The sequence below is a fragment of the Chiloscyllium punctatum genome, unplaced genomic scaffold, assembly GCF_047496795.1.
Source record: "Chiloscyllium punctatum isolate Juve2018m unplaced genomic scaffold, sChiPun1.3 scaffold_63, whole genome shotgun sequence".
Lineage (NCBI taxonomy): Eukaryota > Metazoa > Chordata > Chondrichthyes > Orectolobiformes > Hemiscylliidae > Chiloscyllium > Chiloscyllium punctatum.
Window position 1 is genome coordinate 567,937 of NW_027309797.1, and position 6,528 is coordinate 574,464.

A 6,528-nucleotide genomic window follows, 5' to 3' on the forward strand; every position below is an offset into this window, starting at 1 on the left:
TCTGCCCCTCTTATTCAGCCCCTCTGTTTCTCGCCCTCTGTTTCAGCCCCTCTGTTTCTTGCCCTCTGTTTCAGTCCCTCTGCTTCGCGCTCTCTGTTTCAGCCCCTCTGTTTCAGCCCCTCTGTTTCTCGCCCTCTCTTTCTGCCCGTCTGTTTCTCGCCCTCTGTTTCAGCCCCTCTGTTTCTCGCCCTCTGTTTCAGCCCCTCTGTTTCTCGCCCTCTGTTTCAGCCCCTCTGTTTCGCGCTCTCTGTTTCAGCCCCTCTGCTTCAGCCCCTCTGTTTCTCGCCCTCTGCTTTTGCCCCTCTGTTTCTCGCCCTCTGTTTCCACCCCACTGATTCAGCCCCTCTGTTTCAGCCCCTCTGAATCAGCCCCTCTGATTCAGCCCCTCTGTTTCAGCCCCTCTGTTTCAGCCCCTCTGTTTCTCGCCCTCTGTTTCAGCCCCCCTGTTTCTCACCCTCTGTTTCAACCCCTCTGTTTCAGTCCCTCTGTTTCTGGCCCTCTGTTTCTGGCCCTCTGTTTCAGCCCCTCTGTTTCTCGCTCTCTATTTCAGCCCCTCTGTTTCAGCCCCTCTGTTTCAGCCCCTCTGTTTCTCGCTCTCTGTTTCAGCCCCTCTGTTTCAGCCCCTCTGTTTCAGCACCTCTGTTTCAGCCCCTCTGTTTCTCGCCAATGTTTCAGCCCCTCTGTTTCTTGCCCTCTGTTTCAGCCACTCTGTTTCTCGCCCTCTGTTTCAGCCTCTCTGTTTCTCGCCCTCTGTTTCAGCCCCTCTCTTTCAGCCCCTCTGTTTCAGCCCCTATGTTTCAGCCCCACTGTTTCTCGCCCTCTGTTTCAGCCCCTCTGTTTCTCGCCCTCTGTTTCAGCCCCTCTGTTTCTCGCCCTCTCTTTCAGCCTCTCTGTTTCTCGCCCTCTGTTTCAGCCCCTCTGTTTCAGCCCCTCTGTTTCAGCCACTCTGTTTCTCGCCCTCTGTTTCAGCCCCTCTGTTTCTCGCCCTCTGTATCAGCCCCTCTGTTTCAGACCCTCTTTTTCAGCCCCTCTGTTTCTCGCCCTCTGTTTCTCGCCCTCTGTTTCAGCCCCTCTGTTTCTCGCCCTCTGTTTCAGCCCCTCTCTTTCAGCCCCTCTGATTCAGCCCCTCTGATTCAGCCCCTCTGTTTCTCGCCCTCTGTTTCAGCCACTCTGTTTCTGCCCCTCTGTTTCTTGCCCTCTATTTCAGCCGCTCTGTTTCTCGCCCTCTGTTTCAGCCCCTCTGTTTCTCGCCCTCTGTTGCAGCCCCTCTGTTTCTCGCCATCTGTTTCAGTCCCTCTGTTTCGCGCTCTCTGTTTCAGCCCCTCTGTTTCAGCCCCTCTGTTTCTCGCCCTCTGTTTCTGCCCGTCTGTTTCTCGCCCTCTGTTTCAGCCCCTCTGTTTCTCGCCCTCTGTTTCAGCCGCTCTGTTTCTCGCCCTCTGTTTCAGCCCCTCTGTTTCGCGCTCTCTGTTTCAGCCCCTCTGTTTCAGCCCCTCTGTTTCTCGCCCTCTGTTTCAGCCCCTCTGTTTCTCGCCCTCTGTTTTCGCCCCTCTGATTCCGCCCCTCTGTTTCAGCCCCTCTAAATCAGCCCCTCTGTTTCAGCCCCTCTGTTTCTCGCCCTCTGTTTCAGCCGCTCTGTTTCTCGCCCTCTGTTTCAGCCCCTCTGTTTCGCGCTCTCTGTTTCAGCCCCTCTGTTTCAGCCCCTCTGTTTCTCGCCCTCTGTTTCAGCCCCTCTGTTTCTCGCCCTCTGTTTTCGCCCCTCTGTTTCAGCCCCTCTGTTTCAGCCCCTCTGTTTCTCGCCCTCTGTTTCAGCCCCTCTGTTTCTCACCCTCTGTTTCAGCCCCTCTGTTTCAGTCCCTCTGTTTCTCACCCTCTGTTTCAGCCCCTCTGTTTCTCGCCCTCTGTTTCTGCCCCTCTGATTCAGCCCCTCTGTTTCTCGCCCTCTGTTTCAGCCCCTCTGTTTCTTGCCCTCTGTTTCAGCCCCTCTGTTACAGCCCCTCTGTTTCACGCCCTCTGTTTCTGCCCGTCTGTTTCTTGCCCTCTGTTTCAGCCCCTCTGTTTCTCGCCCTCTGTTTCAGCCCCTCTGTTTCTCGCCCTCTGTTTCAGCCCCTCTGTTTCGCGCCCTCTGTTTCAGCCCCTCTGCTTCAGCCCCTCTGTTTCTCGCCCTCTGTTTCCACCCCCCTGATTCAGCCCCTCTGTTTCAGCCCCTCTGAATCAGCCCCTCTGATTCAGCCCCTCTGTTTCAGCCCCTCTGTTTCAGCCCCTCTGTTTCTCGCTCTGTGTTTCAGCCCCCCTGTTTCTCACCCTCTGTTTCAACCCCTCTGTTTCAGCCCCTCTGTTTCTCACCTTCTGTTTCAGCCGTTCTGTTTCACGCTCTCTCTTTCAGCCCCTCTGTTTCAGCCCCTCTGTTTCTCGCCCTCTGATTCTGCCCCTCTGTTTCTCGTGCTCTGTTTCCGCCCCTCTGATTCAGCCCCTCTGTTTCAGCCCCTCTGAATCAGCCCCTCTGATTCAGCCCCTCTGTTTCAGCCCCACTGTTTCAGCCACTCTGTTTCTCGCCCTCTGTTCCAGCCCCTCTGTTTCTCGCCCTCTGTTTTCGCCCCTCTGATTCAGCCCCTCTGTTTCAGCCCCTCTGTTTCAGCGCCTCTGTTTCTCGCCCTCTGTTTCAGCCCCTCTGTTTCTCACCCTCTGTTTCAGCCCCTCTGTTTCAGTCCCTCTGTTTCTCACCCTCTGTTTCAGCCCCTCTGTTTCTCGCCCTCTGTTTCTGCCCCTCTTATTCAGCCCCTCTGTTTCTCGCCCTCTGTTTCAGCCCCTCTGTTTCTTGCCCACTGTTTCAGTCCCTCTGCTTCGCGCTCTCTGTTTCAGCCCCTCTGTTTCAGCCCCTCTGTTTCTCGCCCTCTGTTTCAGCCCCTCTGTTTCTCGCCCTCTGTTTCAGCCCCTCTGTTTCTCGCCCTCTGCTTCTGCCCCTCTGTTTCTCGCCCTCTGTTTCCACCCCACTGATTCAGCCCCTCTGTTTCAGCCCCTCTGAATCAGCCCCTCTCATTCAGCCCCTCTGTTTCAGCCCCTCTGTTTCAGCCCCTCTGTTTCTCGCCCTCTGTTTCAGCCCGCCTGTTTCTCACCCTCTGTTTCAACCCCTCTATTTCAGCCCCTCTGTTTCTCACCTTCTGTTTCAGCCCCTCTGTTTCGCGCTCTCTCTTTCAGCCCCTCTGTTTCAGCCCCTCTGTTTCTCGCCCTCTGATTCTGCCCCTCTGTTTCTCGCCCTCTGTATCCGCCCCTCTGATTCAGGCTCTCTGTTTCAGCCCCTCTGAATCAGCCCCTCTGATTCAGCCCCTCTGTTTCAGCCCCTCTGTTTCAGCCACTCTGTTTCTCGCCCTCTGTTCCAGCCCCTCTGTTTCTCACCCTCTTTTTCAGCCCCTCTGTTTCAGCCCCTCTGTTTCTCGCCCTCTTTTTCAGCCCCTCTGTTTCTTGCCCTCTGTTTCAGCCCCTCTGTTTCAGCCCCTCTGTTTCAGCCCCTCTGTTTCTCGCCCTCTGGTTCTCGCCCTCTGTTTCAGCCCCTCTGTTTCTCGCCCTCTGTTTCAGCCCATCTGTTTCTCGCCCTCTGTTTCAGCCCCTCTGTTTCAGCCCCTCTGTTTCAGCCCCTCTGTTTCTCGCGCTCTGTTTCAGCCGTTCTGTTTCAGTCCCTCTGTTTCTCGCCCTCTGTTTCTCGCCCTCTGTTTCAGCCCCTCTGTTTCTCACCCTCTGTTTCAGCCCCTCTGTTTCTCGCCCTCTGTTTCTCGCTCTCTGTTTCAGCCCCTCTGTTTCAGCCCCTCTGTTTTTTCGCCCTCTGTTTCAGCCGCTCTGTTTCTCACCCTCTGTTTCAGCCCCTCTGTTTCGCGCTCTCTGTTTCAGCCCCTCTGTTTCTCACCCTCTGTTTCTCGCCCTCTGTTTTCGCCCCTCTGATTCAGCCCCTGTGTTTCAGCCCCTCTAAATCAGCCCCTCTGATTCAGCCCCTCTGTTTCAGCCCCTCTGTTTCAGCCCCTCTGTTTCTCGCCCTCTGTTTCAGCCCCTCTGTTTCTTGCCCTCTGTTTCAGCCCCTCTGTTTCAGCCCCTCTGTTTCAGCCCCTCTGTTTCTCGCCCTCTGTTTCTCGCCCTCTGTTTCAGCCCCTCTGTTTCTCGCCCTCTGTTTCAGCCCCTCTGTTTCTCGCCCTCTGTTTCAGCCCCTCTGTTTCAGCCCCTCTGTTTCAGCCCCTCTGTTTCTCGCGCTCTGTTTCAGCCGCTCTGTTTCAGCCCCTCTGTTTCTCGCCCTCTGTTTCTCGCCCTCTGTTTCAGCCCCTCTGTTTCAGCCCCTCTGTTTCAGCCCCTCTCTTTCTCGCCCTCTGTTTCAGCCCCTCTGTTTCTCGCACTCTGTTTCAGCCCCTCTGTTTCAGCCCCTCTGTTTCAGCCCCTCTGTTTCTCGCCCTCTGTTTCAGCCGCTCTGTTTCTCGCCCTCTGTATCAGCCCCTCTGTTTCGCGCTCTCTGTTTCAGCCCCTCTGTTTCAGCCCATCTGTTTCTCGCCCTCTGTTTTCGCCCCTCTGATTCAGCCCCTGTGTTTCAGCCCCTCTAAATCAGCCCCTCTGATTCAGCCCCTCTGTTTCAGCCCCTCTGTTTCAGCCCCTCTGTTTCTCGCCCTCTGTTTCAGCCCCTCTGTTTCTCACCCTCTGTTTCAGCCCCTCTGTTTCAGCCCCTCTGTTTCTTGCCCTCTGTTTCAGTCCCTCTGCTTCGCGCTCTCTGTTTCAGCCCCTCTGTTTCAGCCCCTCTGTTTCTCGCCCTCTGTTTCTGCCCGTCTGTTTCTCGCCCTCTGTTTCAGCCCCTCTGTTTCTCGCCCTCTGTTTCAGCCCCTCTGTTTCTCGCCCTCTGTTTCAGCCCCTCTGTTTCGCGCTCTCTGTTTCAGCCCCTCTGCTTCAGCCCCTCTGTTTCTCGCCCTCTGCTTCTGCCCCTCTGTTTCTCGCCCTCTGTTTCCACCCCACTGATTCAGCCCCTCTGTTTCAGCCCCTCTGAATCAGCCCCTCTCATTCAGCCCCTCTGTTTCAGCCCCTCTGTTTCAGCCCCTCTGTTTCTCGCCCTCTGTTTCAGCCCCCCTGTTTCTCACCCTCTGTTTCAACCCCTCTGTTTCAGCCCCTCTGTTTCTCACCTTCTGTTTCAGCCCCTCTGTTTCGCGCTCTCTCTTTCAGCCCCTCTGTTTCAGCCCCTCTGTTTCTCGCCCTCTGATTCTGCCCCTCTGTTTCTCGCCCTCTGTATCCGCCCCTCTGATTCAGGCTCTCTGTTTCAGCCCCTCTGAATCAGCCCCTCTGATTCAGCCCCTCTGTTTCAGCCCCTCTGTTTCAGCCACTCTGTTTCTCGCCCTCTGTTCCAGCCCCTCTGTTTCTCACCCTCTTTTTCAGCCCCTCTGTTTCAGCCCCTCTGTTTCTCGCCCTCTTTTTCAGCCCCTCTGTTTCTTGCCCTCTGTTTCAGCCCCTCTGTTTCAGCCCCTCTGTTTCAGCCCCTCTGTTTCTCGCCCTCTGGTTCTCGCCCTCTGTTTCAGCCCCTCTGTTTCTCGCCCTCTGTTTCAGCCCATCTGTTTCTCGCCCTCTGTTTCAGCCCCTCTGTTTCAGCCCCTCTGTTTCAGCCCCTCTGTTTCTCGCGCTCTGTTTCAGCCGTTCTGTTTCAGTCCCTCTGTTTCTCGCCCTCTGTTTCTCGCCCTCTGTTTCAGCCCCTCTGTTTCTCACCCTCTGTTTCAGCCCCTCTGTTTCTCGCCCTCTGTTTAAGCCCCTCTGTTTCAGCCCCTCTGTTTCAGCCCCTCTGTTTCTCGCCCTCTGTTTCAGCCGCTCTGTTTCTCACCCTCTGTTTCAGCCCCTCTGTTTCGCGCTCTCTGTTTCAGCCCCTCTGTTTCTCACCCTCTGTTTCAGCCCCTCTGTTTCTCGCCCTCTGTTTTCGCCCCTCTGATTCAGCCCCTGTGTTTCAGCCCCTCTAAATCAGCCCCTCTGATTCAGCCCCTCTGTTTCAGCCCCTCTGTTTCAGCCCCTCTGTTTCTCGCCCTCTGTTTCAGCCCCTCTGTTTCTTGCCCTCTGTTTCAGCCCCTCTGTTTCAGCCCCTCTGTTTCAGCCCCTCTGTTTCTCGCCCTCTGTTTCTCGCCCTCTGTTTCAGCCCCTCTGTTTCTCGCCCTCTGTTTCAGCCCCTCTGTTTCTCGCCCTCTGTTTCAGCCCCTCTGTTTCAGCCCCTCTGTTTCAGCCCCTGTGTTTCTCGCGCTCTGTTTCAGCCGCTCTGTTTCAGCCCCTCTGTTTCTCGCCCTCTGTTTCTCGCCCTCTGTTTCAGCCCCTCTGTTTCAGCCCCTCTGTTTCAGCCCCTCTCTTTCTCGCCCTCTGTTTCAGACCCTCTGTTTCTCGCCCTCTGTTTCAGCCCCTCTGTTTCAGCCCCTCTGTTTCAGCCCCTCTGTTTCTCGCCCTCTGTTTCAGCCGCTCTGTTTCTCGCCCTCTGTATCAGCCCCTCTGTTTCGCGCTCTCTGTTTCAGCCCCTCTGTTTCAGCCCATCTGATTCTC